We start from the raw sequence: 16,085 nt of genomic DNA, 5'->3' as shown, positions 1-16,085 counted from the left end.
TCAAAGAGGTTTGACTTTTTCCTTTCCTTTTCTTTCTTTCTTTCTTTATTTATTTGATTTCTTTTATTGACCAAAATATGCAGCTTTGCTAAAAGCAAAGCCTTCAAAAAATAAACAATACTCGTCAACGTTCCTCTCCACGGAAATCTTTAGTAAAAGGCGAAAGATTTATACGTGAATGAAGAGAAACCCGAGCTATACCCGTAACTCCGCAGAGCCCTCCGAGGTCCAAAAAGGGCCGAGACAGCTGGAGGAAGGCAGGGAGCGAAGGAAGCTCGAGAGGGAAGGCAACCGTCGACTTTTCTGTCTTTTCCTCCAGTTAACGCGCCCGATTCCTGATGATGTCACGCCTGGGCGGGTACAGTCTCGGTTGCCTAAAGAGCACAAAGGGACACAAAAGAACACAAAGAGACCAGCTAAACGACATATCACATATAACAAAATAAGAAAAAATGTAAAAAAAAAAAAAAAAAAAAAAAAAAAAAGAACAAAAACGGAGGGAAAACGGAACGCGCTCGAAAAAGACCCTCCCCCCTGCCGGAAACAACGTCATTAAATAAATAAATAAATAAATAAATAAACAGAACAAGAACAACAACACAAACATGCATTCATTCACTTCAAAAAACACAAGACAAATCACAAGAACCGACCCCTCCCCCACAAAAAATCAAGCACTCTTCAAGTACTCAGCCAACGACCCAGTCGTTTCTTCTTTCTTTGCACCGCTGTAAGGAAGGTGCACCGCTCCTGGAGGTACTGCAATACCAGGTCGATGCGTGGAGCAGAAGGAGCAAGCTCCTGTTCTGGCTCCCTGTTCTAAAAATCCATTTAATATGTAGCCCTCATATAGAGGGCGTATCAGATATTAAACTGATAAGAACAGATTTTTTTTATTTGATTAATCCAGAGCTAGTCGCCTTCCCAGCCATGGCATCAATCAAGTGTGCTGCCCAAAAACAGCTCCCCACTGGGGATTAGCCGCAAAAGCAGCAGTATCTGCCGTCCCCAAAAGAGGACATCTCGCCTGATCTTAGCCAAAAGGCCGAGAAGCGATAACCCGAATATCGCCACCTGGTTGCGGGGCCCTTCTTTTTACTATGTAGCTACTAAGCGGCGAAGCCAGCAGATTTCTCAGCCAATTAATGCCTCCCTACTCTAGCCGTTGTTCAAAGAGGTTTGACTTTTTCCTTTCCTTTTCTTTCTTTCTTTCTTTATTTATTTGATTTCTTTTATTGACCAAAATATGCAGCTTTGCTAAAAGCAAAGCCTTCAAAAAATAAACAATACTCGTCAACGTTCCTCTCCACGGAAATCTTTAGTAAAAGGCGAAAGATTTATACGTGAATGAAGAGAAACCCGAGCTATACCCGTAACTCCGCAGAGCCCTCCGAGGTCCAAAAAGGGCCGAGACAGCTGGAGGAAGGCAGGGAGCGAAGGAAGCTCGAGAGGGAAGGCAACCGTCGACTTTTCTGTCTTTTCCTCCAGTTAACGCGCCCGATTCCTGATGATGTCACGCCTGGGCGGGTACAGTCTCGTTTGCCTAAAGAGCACAAAGGGACACAAAAGAACACAAAGAGACCAGCTAAACGACATATCACATATAACAAAATAAGAAAAAAAATTAAAAAAAAAAAAAAAAAAAAAAAAAAAAAAAGAACAAAAACGGAGGGAAAACGGAACGCGCTCGAAAAAGACCCTCCCCCTGCCGGAAACAACGTCATTAAATAAATAAATAAATAAATAAATAAACAGAACAAGAACAACAACACAAACATGCATTCATTCACTTCAAAAAACACAAGACAAATCACAAGAACCGACCCCTCCCCCACAAAAAATCAAGCACTCTTCAAGTACTCAGCCAACGACCCAGTCGTTTCTTCTTTCTTTGCACCGCTGTAAGGAAGGTGCACCGCTCCTGGAGGTACTGCAATACCAGGTCGATGCGTGGAGCAGAAGGAGCAAGCTCCTGTTCTGGCTCCCTGTTCTAAAAATCCATTTAATATGTAGCCCTCATATAGAGGGCGTATCAGATATTAAACTGATAAGAACAGATACTACACTTGATCTTAGCCAAAAGGCCGAGAAGCGATAACCCGAATATCGCCACCTGGTTGCGGGGCCCTTCTTTTTACTATGTAGCTACTAAGCGGCGAAGCCAGCAGATTTCTCAGCCAATTAATGCCTCCCTACTCTAGCCGTTGTTCAAAGAGGTTTGACTTTTTCCTTTCCTTTTCTTTCTTTCTTTCTTTCTTTCTTTCTTTCTTTATTTATTTATTTATTTGATTTCTTTTATTGACCAAAATATGCAGCTTTGCTAAAAGCAAAGCCTTCAAAAAATAAACAATACTCGTCAACGTTCCTCTCCACGGAAATCTTTAGTAAAAGGCGAAAGATTTATACGTGAATGAAGAGAAACCCGAGCTATACCCGTAACTCCGCAGAGCCCTCCGAGGTCCAAAAAGGGCCGAGACAGCTGGAGGAAGGCAGGGAGCGAAGGAAGCTCGAGAGGGAAGGCAACCGTCGACTTTTCTGTCTTTTCCTCCAGTTAACGCGCCCGATTCCTGATGATGTCACGCCTGGGCGGGTACAGTCTCGTTTGCCTAAAGAGCACAAAGGGACACAAAAGAACACAAAGAGACCAGCTAAACGACATATCACATATAACAAAATAAGAAAAAAAATTAAAAAAAAAAAAAAAAAAAAAAAAAAAAAAAGAACAAAAACGGAGGGAAAACGGAACGCGCTCGAAAAAGACCCTCCCCCTGCCGGAAACAACGTCATTAAATAAATAAATAAATAAATAAATAAACAGAACAAGAACAACAACACAAACATGCATTCATTCACTTCAAAAAACACAAGACAAATCACAAGAACCGACCCCTCCCCCACAAAAAATCAAGCACTCTTCAAGTACTCAGCCAACGACCCAGTCGTTTCTTCTTTCTTTGCACCGCTGTAAGGAAGGTGCACCGCTCCTGGAGGTACTGCAATACCAGGTCGATGCGTGGAGCAGAAGGAGCAAGCTCCTGTTCTGGCTCCCTGTTCTAAAAATCCATTTAATATGTAGCCCTCATATAGAGGGCGTATCAGATATTAAACTGATAAGAACAGATACTACACTTGATCTTAGCCAAAAGGCCGAGAAGCGATAACCCGAATATCGCCACCTGGTTGCGGGGCCCTTCTTTTTACTATGTAGCTACTAAGCGGCGAAGCCAGCAGATTTCTCAGCCAATTAATGCCTCCCTACTCTAGCCGTTGTTCAAAGAGGTTTGACTTTTTCCTTTCCTTTTCTTTCTTTCTTTCTTTCTTTCTTTCTTTCTTTATTTATTTATTTATTTGATTTCTTTTATTGACCAAAATATGCAGCTTTGCTAAAAGCAAAGCCTTCAAAAAATAAACAATACTCGTCAACGTTCCTCTCCACGGAAATCTTTAGTAAAAGGCGAAAGATTTATACGTGAATGAAGAGAAACCCGAGCTATACCCGTAACTCCGCAGAGCCCTCCGAGGTCCAAAAAGGGCCGAGACAGCTGGAGGAAGGCAGGGAGCGAAGGAAGCTCGAGAGGGAAGGCAACCGTCGACTTTTCTGTCTTTTCCTCCAGTTAACGCGCCCGATTCCTGATGATGTCACGCCTGGGCGGGTACAGTCTCGTTTGCCTAAAGAGCACAAAGGGACACAAAAGAACACAAAGAGACCAGCTAAACGACATATCACATATAACAAAATAAGAAAAAAAATTAAAAAAAAAAAAAAAAAAAAAAAAAAAAAAAAGAACAAAAACGGAGGGAAAACGGAACGCGCTCGAAAAAGACCCTCCCCCTGCCGGAAACAACGTCATTAAATAAATAAATAAATAAATAAATAAACAGAACAAGAACAACAACACAAACATGCATTCATTCACTTCAAAAAACACAAGACAAATCACAAGAACCGACCCCTCCCCCACAAAAAATCAAGCACTCTTCAAGTACTCAGCCAACGACCCAGTCGTTTCTTCTTTCTTTGCACCGCTGTAAGGAAGGTGCACCGCTCCTGGAGGTACTGCAATACCAGGTCGATGCGTGGAGCAGAAGGAGCAAGCTCCTGTTCTGGCTCCCTGTTCTAAAAATCCATTTAATATGTAGCCCTCATATAGAGGGCGTATCAGATATTAAACTGATAAGAACAGATACTACACTTGATCTTAGCCAAAAGGCCGAGAAGCGATAACCCGAATATCGCCACCTGGTTGCGGGGCCCTTCTTTTTACTATGTAGCTACTAAGCGGCGAAGCCAGCAGATTTCTCAGCCAATTAATGCCTCCCTACTCTAGCCGTTGTTCAAAGAGGTTTGACTTTTTCCTTTCCTTTTCTTTCTTTCTTTCTTTCTTTCTTTCTTTCTTTATTTATTTATTTATTTGATTTCTTTTATTGACCAAAATATGCAGCTTTGCTAAAAGCAAAGCCTTCAAAAAATAAACAATACTCGTCAACGTTCCTCTCCACGGAAATCTTTAGTAAAAGGCGAAAGATTTATACGTGAATGAAGAGAAACCCGAGCTATACCCGTAACTCCGCAGAGCCCTCCGAGGTCCAAAAAGGGCCGAGACAGCTGGAGGAAGGCAGGGAGCGAAGGAAGCTCGAGAGGGAAGGCAACCGTCGACTTTTCTGTCTTTTCCTCCAGTTAACGCGCCCGATTCCTGATGATGTCACGCCTGGGCGGGTACAGTCTCGTTTGCCTAAAGAGCACAAAGGGACACAAAAGAACACAAAGAGACCAGCTAAACGACATATCACATATAACAAAATAAGAAAAAAAATTAAAAAAAAAAAAAAAAAAAAAAAAAAAAAAAGAACAAAAACGGAGGGAAAACGGAACGCGCTCGAAAAAGACCCTCCCCCTGCCGGAAACAACGTCATTAAATAAATAAATAAATAAATAAATAAACAGAACAAGAACAACAACACAAACATGCATTCATTCACTTCAAAAAACACAAGACAAATCACAAGAACCGACCCCTCCCCCACAAAAAATCAAGCACTCTTCAAGTACTCAGCCAACGACCCAGTCGTTTCTTCTTTCTTTGCACCGCTGTAAGGAAGGTGCACCGCTCCTGGAGGTACTGCAATACCAGGTCGATGCGTGGAGCAGAAGGAGCAAGCTCCTGTTCTGGCTCCCTGTTCTAAAAATCCATTTAATATGTAGCCCTCATATAGAGGGCGTATCAGATATTAAACTGATAAGAACAGATACTACACTTGATCTTAGCCAAAAGGCCGAGAAGCGATAACCCGAATATCGCCACCTGGTTGCGGGGCCCTTCTTTTTACTATGTAGCTACTAAGCGGCGAAGCCAGCAGATTTCTCAGCCAATTAATGCCTCCCTACTCTAGCCGTTGTTCAAAGAGGTTTGACTTTTTCCTTTCCTTTTCTTTCTTTCTTTCTTTCTTTCTTTCTTTCTTTATTTATTTATTTATTTGATTTCTTTTATTGACCAAAATATGCAGCTTTGCTAAAAGCAAAGCCTTCAAAAAATAAACAATACTCGTCAACGTTCCTCTCCACGGAAATCTTTAGTAAAAGGCGAAAGATTTATACGTGAATGAAGAGAAACCCGAGCTATACCCGTAACTCCGCAGAGCCCTCCGAGGTCCAAAAAGGGCCGAGACAGCTGGAGGAAGGCAGGGAGCGAAGGAAGCTCGAGAGGGAAGGCAACCGTCGACTTTTCTGTCTTTTCCTCCAGTTAACGCGCCCGATTCCTGATGATGTCACGCCTGGGCGGGTACAGTCTCGTTTGCCTAAAGAGCACAAAGGGACACAAAAGAACACAAAGAGACCAGCTAAACGACATATCACATATAACAAAATAAGAAAAAAAATTAAAAAAAAAAAAAAAAAAAAAAAAAAAAAAAAGAACAAAAACGGAGGGAAAACGGAACGCGCTCGAAAAAGACCCTCCCCCTGCCGGAAACAACGTCATTAAATAAATAAATAAATAAATAAATAAACAGAACAAGAACAACAACACAAACATGCATTCATTCACTTCAAAAAACACAAGACAAATCACAAGAACCGACCCCTCCCCCACAAAAAATCAAGCACTCTTCAAGTACTCAGCCAACGACCCAGTCGTTTCTTCTTTCTTTGCACCGCTGTAAGGAAGGTGCACCGCTCCTGGAGGTACTGCAATACCAGGTCGATGCGTGGAGCAGAAGGAGCAAGCTCCTGTTCTGGCTCCCTGTTCTAAAAATCCATTTAATATGTAGCCCTCATATAGAGGGCGTATCAGATATTAAACTGATAAGAACAGATACTACACTTGATCTTAGCCAAAAGGCCGAGAAGCGATAACCCGAATATCGCCACCTGGTTGCGGGGCCCTTCTTTTTACTATGTAGCTACTAAGCGGCGAAGCCAGCAGATTTCTCAGCCAATTAATGCCTCCCTACTCTAGCCGTTGTTCAAAGAGGTTTGACTTTTTCCTTTCCTTTTCTTTCTTTCTTTCTTTCTTTCTTTCTTTCTTTATTTATTTATTTATTTGATTTCTTTTATTGACCAAAATATGCAGCTTTGCTAAAAGCAAAGCCTTCAAAAAATAAACAATACTCGTCAACGTTCCTCTCCACGGAAATCTTTAGTAAAAGGCGAAAGATTTATACGTGAATGAAGAGAAACCCGAGCTATACCCGTAACTCCGCAGAGCCCTCCGAGGTCCAAAAAGGGCCGAGACAGCTGGAGGAAGGCAGGGAGCGAAGGAAGCTCGAGAGGGAAGGCAACCGTCGACTTTTCTGTCTTTTCCTCCAGTTAACGCGCCCGATTCCTGATGATGTCACGCCTGGGCGGGTACAGTCTCGTTTGCCTAAAGAGCACAAAGGGACACAAAAGAACACAAAGAGACCAGCTAAACGACATATCACATATAACAAAATAAGAAAAAAAATTAAAAAAAAAAAAAAAAAAAAAAAAAAAAAAAGAACAAAAACGGAGGGAAAACGGAACGCGCTCGAAAAAGACCCTCCCCCTGCCGGAAACAACGTCATTAAATAAATAAATAAATAAATAAATAAACAGAACAAGAACAACAACACAAACATGCATTCATTCACTTCAAAAAACACAAGACAAATCACAAGAACCGACCCCTCCCCCACAAAAAATCAAGCACTCTTCAAGTACTCAGCCAACGACCCAGTCGTTTCTTCTTTCTTTGCACCGCTGTAAGGAAGGTGCACCGCTCCTGGAGGTACTGCAATACCAGGTCGATGCGTGGAGCAGAAGGAGCAAGCTCCTGTTCTGGCTCCCTGTTCTAAAAATCCATTTAATATGTAGCCCTCATATAGAGGGCGTATCAGATATTAAACTGATAAGAACAGATACTACACTTGATCTTAGCCAAAAGGCCGAGAAGCGATAACCCGAATATCGCCACCTGGTTGCGGGGCCCTTCTTTTTACTATGTAGCTACTAAGCGGCGAAGCCAGCAGATTTCTCAGCCAATTAATGCCTCCCTACTCTAGCCGTTGTTCAAAGAGGTTTGACTTTTTCCTTTCCTTTTCTTTCTTTCTTTCTTTCTTTCTTTCTTTATTTATTTATTTATTTGATTTCTTTTATTGACCAAAATATGCAGCTTTGCTAAAAGCAAAGCCTTCAAAAAATAAACAATACTCGTCAACGTTCCTCTCCACGGAAATCTTTAGTAAAAGGCGAAAGATTTATACGTGAATGAAGAGAAACCCGAGCTATACCCGTAACTCCGCAGAGCCCTCCGAGGTCCAAAAAGGGCCGAGACAGCTGGAGGAAGGCAGGGAGCGAAGGAAGCTCGAGAGGGAAGGCAACCGTCGACTTTTCTGTCTTTTCCTCCAGTTAACGCGCCCGATTCCTGATGATGTCACGCCTGGGCGGGTACAGTCTCGTTTGCCTAAAGAGCACAAAGGGACACAAAAGAACACAAAGAGACCAGCTAAACGACATATCACATATAACAAAATAAGAAAAAAAATTAAAAAAAAAAAAAAAAAAAAAAAAAAAAAAAAGAACAAAAACGGAGGGAAAACGGAACGCGCTCGAAAAAGACCCTCCCCCTGCCGGAAACAACGTCATTAAATAAATAAATAAATAAATAAATAAACAGAACAAGAACAACAACACAAACATGCATTCATTCACTTCAAAAAACACAAGACAAATCACAAGAACCGACCCCTCCCCCACAAAAAATCAAGCACTCTTCAAGTACTCAGCCAACGACCCAGTCGTTTCTTCTTTCTTTGCACCGCTGTAAGGAAGGTGCACCGCTCCTGGAGGTACTGCAATACCAGGTCGATGCGTGGAGCAGAAGGAGCAAGCTCCTGTTCTGGCTCCCTGTTCTAAAAATCCATTTAATATGTAGCCCTCATATAGAGGGCGTATCAGATATTAAACTGATAAGAACAGATACTACACTTGATCTTAGCCAAAAGGCCGAGAAGCGATAACCCGAATATCGCCACCTGGTTGCGGGGCCCTTCTTTTTACTATGTAGCTACTAAGCGGCGAAGCCAGCAGATTTCTCAGCCAATTAATGCCTCCCTACTCTAGCCGTTGTTCAAAGAGGTTTGACTTTTTCCTTTCCTTTTCTTTCTTTCTTTCTTTCTTTCTTTCTTTCTTTATTTATTTATTTATTTGATTTCTTTTATTGACCAAAATATGCAGCTTTGCTAAAAGCAAAGCCTTCAAAAAATAAACAATACTCGTCAACGTTCCTCTCCACGGAAATCTTTAGTAAAAGGCGAAAGATTTATACGTGAATGAAGAGAAACCCGAGCTATACCCGTAACTCCGCAGAGCCCTCCGAGGTCCAAAAAGGGCCGAGACAGCTGGAGGAAGGCAGGGAGCGAAGGAAGCTCGAGAGGGAAGGCAACCGTCGACTTTTCTGTCTTTTCCTCCAGTTAACGCGCCCGATTCCTGATGATGTCACGCCTGGGCGGGTACAGTCTCGTTTGCCTAAAGAGCACAAAGGGACACAAAAGAACACAAAGAGACCAGCTAAACGACATATCACATATAACAAAATAAGAAAAAAAATTAAAAAAAAAAAAAAAAAAAAAAAAAAAAAAAAGAACAAAAACGGAGGGAAAACGGAACGCGCTCGAAAAAGACCCTCCCCCTGCCGGAAACAACGTCATTAAATAAATAAATAAATAAATAAATAAACAGAACAAGAACAACAACACAAACATGCATTCATTCACTTCAAAAAACACAAGACAAATCACAAGAACCGACCCCTCCCCCACAAAAAATCAAGCACTCTTCAAGTACTCAGCCAACGACCCAGTCGTTTCTTCTTTCTTTGCACCGCTGTAAGGAAGGTGCACCGCTCCTGGAGGTACTGCAATACCAGGTCGATGCGTGGAGCAGAAGGAGCAAGCTCCTGTTCTGGCTCCCTGTTCTAAAAATCCATTTAATATGTAGCCCTCATATAGAGGGCGTATCAGATATTAAACTGATAAGAACAGATACTACACTTGATCTTAGCCAAAAGGCCGAGAAGCGATAACCCGAATATCGCCACCTGGTTGCGGGGCCCTTCTTTTTACTATGTAGCTACTAAGCGGCGAAGCCAGCAGATTTCTCAGCCAATTAATGCCTCCCTACTCTAGCCGTTGTTCAAAGAGGTTTGACTTTTTCCTTTCCTTTTCTTTCTTTCTTTCTTTCTTTCTTTCTTTCTTTATTTATTTATTTATTTGATTTCTTTTATTGACCAAAATATGCAGCTTTGCTAAAAGCAAAGCCTTCAAAAAATAAACAATACTCGTCAACGTTCCTCTCCACGGAAATCTTTAGTAAAAGGCGAAAGATTTATACGTGAATGAAGAGAAACCCGAGCTATACCCGTAACTCCGCAGAGCCCTCCGAGGTCCAAAAAGGGCCGAGACAGCTGGAGGAAGGCAGGGAGCGAAGGAAGCTCGAGAGGGAAGGCAACCGTCGACTTTTCTGTCTTTTCCTCCAGTTAACGCGCCCGATTCCTGATGATGTCACGCCTGGGCGGGTACAGTCTCGTTTGCCTAAAGAGCACAAAGGGACACAAAAGAACACAAAGAGACCAGCTAAACGACATATCACATATAACAAAATAAGAAAAAAAATTAAAAAAAAAAAAAAAAAAAAAAAAAAAAAAAAGAACAAAAACGGAGGGAAAACGGAACGCGCTCGAAAAAGACCCTCCCCCTGCCGGAAACAACGTCATTAAATAAATAAATAAATAAATAAATAAACAGAACAAGAACAACAACACAAACATGCATTCATTCACTTCAAAAAACACAAGACAAATCACAAGAACCGACCCCTCCCCCACAAAAAATCAAGCACTCTTCAAGTACTCAGCCAACGACCCAGTCGTTTCTTCTTTCTTTGCACCGCTGTAAGGAAGGTGCACCGCTCCTGGAGGTACTGCAATACCAGGTCGATGCGTGGAGCAGAAGGAGCAAGCTCCTGTTCTGGCTCCCTGTTCTAAAAATCCATTTAATATGTAGCCCTCATATAGAGGGCGTATCAGATATTAAACTGATAAGAACAGATACTACACTTGATCTTAGCCAAAAGGCCGAGAAGCGATAACCCGAATATCGCCACCTGGTTGCGGGGCCCTTCTTTTTACTATGTAGCTACTAAGCGGCGAAGCCAGCAGATTTCTCAGCCAATTAATGCCTCCCTACTCTAGCCGTTGTTCAAAGAGGTTTGACTTTTTCCTTTCCTTTTCTTTCTTTCTTTCTTTCTTTCTTTCTTTCTTTATTTATTTATTTATTTGATTTCTTTTATTGACCAAAATATGCAGCTTTGCTAAAAGCAAAGCCTTCAAAAAATAAACAATACTCGTCAACGTTCCTCTCCACGGAAATCTTTAGTAAAAGGCGAAAGATTTATACGTGAATGAAGAGAAACCCGAGCTATACCCGTAACTCCGCAGAGCCCTCCGAGGTCCAAAAAGGGCCGAGACAGCTGGAGGAAGGCAGGGAGCGAAGGAAGCTCGAGAGGGAAGGCAACCGTCGACTTTTCTGTCTTTTCCTCCAGTTAACGCGCCCGATTCCTGATGATGTCACGCCTGGGCGGGTACAGTCTCGTTTGCCTAAAGAGCACAAAGGGACACAAAAGAACACAAAGAGACCAGCTAAACGACATATCACATATAACAAAATAAGAAAAAAAATTAAAAAAAAAAAAAAAAAAAAAAAAAAAAAAAAGAACAAAAACGGAGGGAAAACGGAACGCGCTCGAAAAAGACCCTCCCCCTGCCGGAAACAACGTCATTAAATAAATAAATAAATAAATAAATAAACAGAACAAGAACAACAACACAAACATGCATTCATTCACTTCAAAAAACACAAGACAAATCACAAGAACCGACCCCTCCCCCACAAAAAATCAAGCACTCTTCAAGTACTCAGCCAACGACCCAGTCGTTTCTTCTTTCTTTGCACCGCTGTAAGGAAGGTGCACCGCTCCTGGAGGTACTGCAATACCAGGTCGATGCGTGGAGCAGAAGGAGCAAGCTCCTGTTCTGGCTCCCTGTTCTAAAAATCCATTTAATATGTAGCCCTCATATAGAGGGCGTATCAGATATTAAACTGATAAGAACAGATACTACACTTGATCTTAGCCAAAAGGCCGAGAAGCGATAACCCGAATATCGCCACCTGGTTGCGGGGCCCTTCTTTTTACTATGTAGCTACTAAGCGGCGAAGCCAGCAGATTTCTCAGCCAATTAATGCCTCCCTACTCTAGCCGTTGTTCAAAGAGGTTTGACTTTTTCCTTTCCTTTTCTTTCTTTCTTTCTTTCTTTCTTTCTTTCTTTATTTATTTATTTATTTGATTTCTTTTATTGACCAAAATATGCAGCTTTGCTAAAAGCAAAGCCTTCAAAAAATAAACAATACTCGTCAACGTTCCTCTCCACGGAAATCTTTAGTAAAAGGCGAAAGATTTATACGTGAATGAAGAGAAACCCGAGCTATACCCGTAACTCCGCAGAGCCCTCCGAGGTCCAAAAAGGGCCGAGACAGCTGGAGGAAGGCAGGGAGCGAAGGAAGCTCGAGAGGGAAGGCAACCGTCGACTTTTCTGTCTTTTCCTCCAGTTAACGCGCCCGATTCCTGATGATGTCACGCCTGGGCGGGTACAGTCTCGTTTGCCTAAAGAGCACAAAGGGACACAAAAGAACACAAAGAGACCAGCTAAACGACATATCACATATAACAAAATAAGAAAAAAAATTAAAAAAAAAAAAAAAAAAAAAAAAAAAAAAAAGAACAAAAACGGAGGGAAAACGGAACGCGCTCGAAAAAGACCCTCCCCCTGCCGGAAACAACGTCATTAAATAAATAAATAAATAAATAAATAAACAGAACAAGAACAACAACACAAACATGCATTCATTCACTTCAAAAAACACAAGACAAATCACAAGAACCGACCCCTCCCCCACAAAAAATCAAGCACTCTTCAAGTACTCAGCCAACGACCCAGTCGTTTCTTCTTTCTTTGCACCGCTGTAAGGAAGGTGCACCGCTCCTGGAGGTACTGCAATACCAGGTCGATGCGTGGAGCAGAAGGAGCAAGCTCCTGTTCTGGCTCCCTGTTCTAAAAATCCATTTAATATGTAGCCCTCATATAGAGGGCGTATCAGATATTAAACTGATAAGAACAGATACTACACTTGATCTTAGCCAAAAGGCCGAGAAGCGATAACCCGAATATCGCCACCTGGTTGCGGGGCCCTTCTTTTTACTATGTAGCTACTAAGCGGCGAAGCCAGCAGATTTCTCAGCCAATTAATGCCTCCCTACTCTAGCCGTTGTTCAAAGAGGTTTGACTTTTTCCTTTCCTTTTCTTTCTTTCTTTCTTTCTTTCTTTCTTTCTTTATTTATTTATTTATTTGATTTCTTTTATTGACCAAAATATGCAGCTTTGCTAAAAGCAAAGCCTTCAAAAAATAAACAATACTCGTCAACGTTCCTCTCCACGGAAATCTTTAGTAAAAGGCGAAAGATTTATACGTGAATGAAGAGAAACCCGAGCTATACCCGTAACTCCGCAGAGCCCTCCGAGGTCCAAAAAGGGCCGAGACAGCTGGAGGAAGGCAGGGAGCGAAGGAAGCTCGAGAGGGAAGGCAACCGTCGACTTTTCTGTCTTTTCCTCCAGTTAACGCGCCCGATTCCTGATGATGTCACGCCTGGGCGGGTACAGTCTCGTTTGCCTAAAGAGCACAAAGGGACACAAAAGAACACAAAGAGACCAGCTAAACGACATATCACATATAACAAAATAAGAAAAAAAATTAAAAAAAAAAAAAAAAAAAAAAAAAAAAAAAAGAACAAAAACGGAGGGAAAACGGAACGCGCTCGAAAAAGACCCTCCCCCTGCCGGAAACAACGTCATTAAATAAATAAATAAATAAATAAATAAACAGAACAAGAACAACAACACAAACATGCATTCATTCACTTCAAAAAACACAAGACAAATCACAAGAACCGACCCCTCCCCCACAAAAAATCAAGCACTCTTCAAGTACTCAGCCAACGACCCAGTCGTTTCTTCTTTCTTTGCACCGCTGTAAGGAAGGTGCACCGCTCCTGGAGGTACTGCAATACCAGGTCGATGCGTGGAGCAGAAGGAGCAAGCTCCTGTTCTGGCTCCCTGTTCTAAAAATCCATTTAATATGTAGCCCTCATATAGAGGGCGTATCAGATATTAAACTGATAAGAACAGATACTACACTTGATCTTAGCCAAAAGGCCGAGAAGCGATAACCCGAATATCGCCACCTGGTTGCGGGGCCCTTCTTTTTACTATGTAGCTACTAAGCGGCGAAGCCAGCAGATTTCTCAGCCAATTAATGCCTCCCTACTCTAGCCGTTGTTCAAAGAGGTTTGACTTTTTCCTTTCCTTTTCTTTCTTTCTTTCTTTCTTTCTTTCTTTCTTTATTTATTTATTTATTTGATTTCTTTTATTGACCAAAATATGCAGCTTTGCTAAAAGCAAAGCCTTCAAAAAATAAACAATACTCGTCAACGTTCCTCTCCACGGAAATCTTTAGTAAAAGGCGAAAGATTTATACGTGAATGAAGAGAAACCCGAGCTATACCCGTAACTCCGCAGAGCCCTCCGAGGTCCAAAAAGGGCCGAGACAGCTGGAGGAAGGCAGGGAGCGAAGGAAGCTCGAGAGGGAAGGCAACCGTCGACTTTTCTGTCTTTTCCTCCAGTTAACGCGCCCGATTCCTGATGATGTCACGCCTGGGCGGGTACAGTCTCGTTTGCCTAAAGAGCACAAAGGGACACAAAAGAACACAAAGAGACCAGCTAAACGACATATCACATATAACAAAATAAGAAAAAAAATTAAAAAAAAAAAAAAAAAAAAAAAAAAAAAAAGAACAAAAACGGAGGGAAAACGGAACGCGCTCGAAAAAGACCCTCCCCCTGCCGGAAACAACGTCATTAAATAAATAAATAAATAAATAAATAAACAGAACAAGAACAACAACACAAACATGCATTCATTCACTTCAAAAAACACAAGACAAATCACAAGAACCGACCCCTCCCCCACAAAAAATCAAGCACTCTTCAAGTACTCAGCCAACGACCCAGTCGTTTCTTCTTTCTTTGCACCGCTGTAAGGAAGGTGCACCGCTCCTGGAGGTACTGCAATACCAGGTCGATGCGTGGAGCAGAAGGAGCAAGCTCCTGTTCTGGCTCCCTGTTCTAAAAATCCATTTAATATGTAGCCCTCATATAGAGGGCGTATCAGATATTAAACTGATAAGAACAGATACTACACTTGATCTTAGCCAAAAGGCCGAGAAGCGATAACCCGAATATCGCCACCTGGTTGCGGGGCCCTTCTTTTTACTATGTAGCTACTAAGCGGCGAAGCCAGCAGATTTCTCAGCCAATTAATGCCTCCCTACTCTAGCCGTTGTTCAAAGAGGTTTGACTTTTTCCTTTCCTTTTCTTTCTTTCTTTCTTTCTTTCTTTCTTCTTTATTTATTTATTTATTTGATTTCTTTTATTGACCAAAATATGCAGCTTTGCTAAAAGCAAAGCCTTCAAAAAATAAACAATACTCGTCAACGTTCCTCTCCACGGAAATCTTTAGTAAAAGGCGAAAGATTTATACGTGAATGAAGAGAAACCCGAGCTATACCCGTAACTCCGCAGAGCCCTCCGAGGTCCAAAAAGGGCCGAGACAGCTGGAGGAAGGCAGGGAGCGAAGGAAGCTCGAGAGGGAAGGCAACCGTCGACTTTTCTGTCTTTTCCTCCAGTTAACGCGCCCGATTCCTGATGATGTCACGCCTGGGCGGGTACAGTCTCGTTTGCCTAAAGAGCACAAAGGGACACAAAAGAACACAAAGAGACCAGCTAAACGACATATCACATATAACAAAATAAGAAAAAAAATTAAAAAAAAAAAAAAAAAAAAAAAAAAAAAAAGAACAAAAACGGAGGGAAAACGGAACGCGCTCGAAAAAGACCCTCCCCCTGCCGGAAACAACGTCATTAAATAAATAAATAAATAAATAAATAAACAGAACAAGAACAACAACACAAACATGCATTCATTCACTTCAAAAAACACAAGACAAATCACAAGAACCGACCCCTCCCCCACAAAAAATCAAGCACTCTTCAAGTACTCAGCCAACGACCCAGTCGTTTCTTCTTTCTTTGCACCGCTGTAAGGAAGGTGCACCGCTCCTGGAGGTACTGCAATACCAGGTCGATGCGTGGAGCAGAAGGAGCAAGCTCCTGTTCTGGCTCCCTGTTCTAAAAATCCATTTAATATGTAGCCCTCATATAGAGGGCGTATCAGATATTAAACTGATAAGAACAGATACTACACTTGATCTTAGCCAAAAGGCCGAGAAGCGATAACCCGAATATCGCCACCTGGTTGCGGGGCCCTTCTTTTTACTATGTAGCTACTAAGCGGCGAAGCCAGCAGATTTCTCAGCCAATTAATGCCTCCCTACTCTAGCCGTTGTTCAAAGAGGTTTGACTTTTTCCTTTCCTTTTCTTTCTTTCTTTCTTTCTTTCTTT

At 42.0% G+C, this 16,085-nt stretch overlaps 30 non-coding genes across 30 annotated transcripts; all 30 read right to left on the bottom strand.

Annotated features, from left to right (window-relative positions):
* Nucleotides 1-81: 81 nt before the first annotated feature.
* LOC125785243 (U5 spliceosomal RNA) lies at nt 82-198 on the bottom strand. Its single transcript, XR_007427871.1, has one exon. It is a non-coding gene; the product is annotated as a U5 spliceosomal RNA (small nuclear RNA).
* A 536-nt stretch (nt 199-734) lies between these two features.
* On the bottom strand, nt 735-916 carry LOC125785052 (U2 spliceosomal RNA). Its single transcript, XR_007427687.1, has one exon. It is a non-coding gene; the product is annotated as a U2 spliceosomal RNA (small nuclear RNA).
* A 334-nt stretch (nt 917-1,250) lies between these two features.
* LOC125785242 (U5 spliceosomal RNA) lies at nt 1,251-1,367 on the bottom strand. The gene has a single exon (XR_007427870.1). It is a non-coding gene; the product is annotated as a U5 spliceosomal RNA (small nuclear RNA).
* A 538-nt stretch (nt 1,368-1,905) lies between these two features.
* LOC125785043 (U2 spliceosomal RNA) lies at nt 1,906-2,096 on the bottom strand. Its single transcript, XR_007427682.1, has one exon. It is a non-coding gene; the product is annotated as a U2 spliceosomal RNA (small nuclear RNA).
* A 217-nt stretch (nt 2,097-2,313) lies between these two features.
* Nucleotides 2,314-2,430, bottom strand: LOC125785241 (U5 spliceosomal RNA). The gene has a single exon (XR_007427869.1). It is a non-coding gene; the product is annotated as a U5 spliceosomal RNA (small nuclear RNA).
* Nucleotides 2,431-2,968: 538 nt separating this feature from the next.
* LOC125785041 (U2 spliceosomal RNA) lies at nt 2,969-3,159 on the bottom strand. The gene has a single exon (XR_007427680.1). It is a non-coding gene; the product is annotated as a U2 spliceosomal RNA (small nuclear RNA).
* Nucleotides 3,160-3,376: 217 nt separating this feature from the next.
* LOC125785240 (U5 spliceosomal RNA) lies at nt 3,377-3,493 on the bottom strand. The gene has a single exon (XR_007427868.1). It is a non-coding gene; the product is annotated as a U5 spliceosomal RNA (small nuclear RNA).
* A 539-nt stretch (nt 3,494-4,032) lies between these two features.
* Nucleotides 4,033-4,223, bottom strand: LOC125785040 (U2 spliceosomal RNA). Its single transcript, XR_007427679.1, has one exon. It is a non-coding gene; the product is annotated as a U2 spliceosomal RNA (small nuclear RNA).
* Nucleotides 4,224-4,440: 217 nt separating this feature from the next.
* Nucleotides 4,441-4,557, bottom strand: LOC125785238 (U5 spliceosomal RNA). The gene has a single exon (XR_007427866.1). It is a non-coding gene; the product is annotated as a U5 spliceosomal RNA (small nuclear RNA).
* A 538-nt stretch (nt 4,558-5,095) lies between these two features.
* Nucleotides 5,096-5,286, bottom strand: LOC125785039 (U2 spliceosomal RNA). Its single transcript, XR_007427678.1, has one exon. It is a non-coding gene; the product is annotated as a U2 spliceosomal RNA (small nuclear RNA).
* Nucleotides 5,287-5,503: 217 nt separating this feature from the next.
* On the bottom strand, nt 5,504-5,620 carry LOC125785237 (U5 spliceosomal RNA). The gene has a single exon (XR_007427865.1). It is a non-coding gene; the product is annotated as a U5 spliceosomal RNA (small nuclear RNA).
* A 539-nt stretch (nt 5,621-6,159) lies between these two features.
* LOC125785038 (U2 spliceosomal RNA) lies at nt 6,160-6,350 on the bottom strand. Its single transcript, XR_007427677.1, has one exon. It is a non-coding gene; the product is annotated as a U2 spliceosomal RNA (small nuclear RNA).
* A 217-nt stretch (nt 6,351-6,567) lies between these two features.
* On the bottom strand, nt 6,568-6,684 carry LOC125785236 (U5 spliceosomal RNA). Its single transcript, XR_007427864.1, has one exon. It is a non-coding gene; the product is annotated as a U5 spliceosomal RNA (small nuclear RNA).
* A 538-nt stretch (nt 6,685-7,222) lies between these two features.
* On the bottom strand, nt 7,223-7,413 carry LOC125785037 (U2 spliceosomal RNA). Its single transcript, XR_007427676.1, has one exon. It is a non-coding gene; the product is annotated as a U2 spliceosomal RNA (small nuclear RNA).
* Nucleotides 7,414-7,626: 213 nt separating this feature from the next.
* LOC125785235 (U5 spliceosomal RNA) lies at nt 7,627-7,743 on the bottom strand. The gene has a single exon (XR_007427863.1). It is a non-coding gene; the product is annotated as a U5 spliceosomal RNA (small nuclear RNA).
* Nucleotides 7,744-8,282: 539 nt separating this feature from the next.
* Nucleotides 8,283-8,473, bottom strand: LOC125785035 (U2 spliceosomal RNA). The gene has a single exon (XR_007427674.1). It is a non-coding gene; the product is annotated as a U2 spliceosomal RNA (small nuclear RNA).
* Nucleotides 8,474-8,690: 217 nt separating this feature from the next.
* On the bottom strand, nt 8,691-8,807 carry LOC125785234 (U5 spliceosomal RNA). The gene has a single exon (XR_007427862.1). It is a non-coding gene; the product is annotated as a U5 spliceosomal RNA (small nuclear RNA).
* A 539-nt stretch (nt 8,808-9,346) lies between these two features.
* On the bottom strand, nt 9,347-9,537 carry LOC125785034 (U2 spliceosomal RNA). Its single transcript, XR_007427673.1, has one exon. It is a non-coding gene; the product is annotated as a U2 spliceosomal RNA (small nuclear RNA).
* A 217-nt stretch (nt 9,538-9,754) lies between these two features.
* On the bottom strand, nt 9,755-9,871 carry LOC125785233 (U5 spliceosomal RNA). Its single transcript, XR_007427861.1, has one exon. It is a non-coding gene; the product is annotated as a U5 spliceosomal RNA (small nuclear RNA).
* A 539-nt stretch (nt 9,872-10,410) lies between these two features.
* On the bottom strand, nt 10,411-10,601 carry LOC125785033 (U2 spliceosomal RNA). Its single transcript, XR_007427672.1, has one exon. It is a non-coding gene; the product is annotated as a U2 spliceosomal RNA (small nuclear RNA).
* Nucleotides 10,602-10,818: 217 nt separating this feature from the next.
* On the bottom strand, nt 10,819-10,935 carry LOC125785232 (U5 spliceosomal RNA). The gene has a single exon (XR_007427860.1). It is a non-coding gene; the product is annotated as a U5 spliceosomal RNA (small nuclear RNA).
* A 539-nt stretch (nt 10,936-11,474) lies between these two features.
* LOC125785032 (U2 spliceosomal RNA) lies at nt 11,475-11,665 on the bottom strand. Its single transcript, XR_007427671.1, has one exon. It is a non-coding gene; the product is annotated as a U2 spliceosomal RNA (small nuclear RNA).
* A 217-nt stretch (nt 11,666-11,882) lies between these two features.
* Nucleotides 11,883-11,999, bottom strand: LOC125785231 (U5 spliceosomal RNA). The gene has a single exon (XR_007427859.1). It is a non-coding gene; the product is annotated as a U5 spliceosomal RNA (small nuclear RNA).
* Nucleotides 12,000-12,538: 539 nt separating this feature from the next.
* Nucleotides 12,539-12,729, bottom strand: LOC125785031 (U2 spliceosomal RNA). The gene has a single exon (XR_007427670.1). It is a non-coding gene; the product is annotated as a U2 spliceosomal RNA (small nuclear RNA).
* Nucleotides 12,730-12,946: 217 nt separating this feature from the next.
* Nucleotides 12,947-13,063, bottom strand: LOC125785230 (U5 spliceosomal RNA). Its single transcript, XR_007427858.1, has one exon. It is a non-coding gene; the product is annotated as a U5 spliceosomal RNA (small nuclear RNA).
* Nucleotides 13,064-13,602: 539 nt separating this feature from the next.
* Nucleotides 13,603-13,793, bottom strand: LOC125785030 (U2 spliceosomal RNA). Its single transcript, XR_007427669.1, has one exon. It is a non-coding gene; the product is annotated as a U2 spliceosomal RNA (small nuclear RNA).
* Nucleotides 13,794-14,010: 217 nt separating this feature from the next.
* Nucleotides 14,011-14,127, bottom strand: LOC125785229 (U5 spliceosomal RNA). The gene has a single exon (XR_007427857.1). It is a non-coding gene; the product is annotated as a U5 spliceosomal RNA (small nuclear RNA).
* A 538-nt stretch (nt 14,128-14,665) lies between these two features.
* Nucleotides 14,666-14,856, bottom strand: LOC125785029 (U2 spliceosomal RNA). The gene has a single exon (XR_007427668.1). It is a non-coding gene; the product is annotated as a U2 spliceosomal RNA (small nuclear RNA).
* A 216-nt stretch (nt 14,857-15,072) lies between these two features.
* On the bottom strand, nt 15,073-15,189 carry LOC125785227 (U5 spliceosomal RNA). Its single transcript, XR_007427855.1, has one exon. It is a non-coding gene; the product is annotated as a U5 spliceosomal RNA (small nuclear RNA).
* Nucleotides 15,190-15,727: 538 nt separating this feature from the next.
* On the bottom strand, nt 15,728-15,918 carry LOC125785028 (U2 spliceosomal RNA). The gene has a single exon (XR_007427667.1). It is a non-coding gene; the product is annotated as a U2 spliceosomal RNA (small nuclear RNA).
* Nucleotides 15,919-16,085: the final 167 nt, after the last annotated feature.

The sequence above is a fragment of the Astyanax mexicanus genome, chromosome 20 (genome assembly GCF_023375975.1).
Source record: "Astyanax mexicanus isolate ESR-SI-001 chromosome 20, AstMex3_surface, whole genome shotgun sequence".
Classification (NCBI taxonomy): Eukaryota; Metazoa; Chordata; class Actinopteri; order Characiformes; family Acestrorhamphidae; genus Astyanax; species Astyanax mexicanus.
The sequence above is the reverse complement of the archived record's forward strand: the minus strand, read 5'-3'. Positions and strand labels throughout refer to the sequence as shown.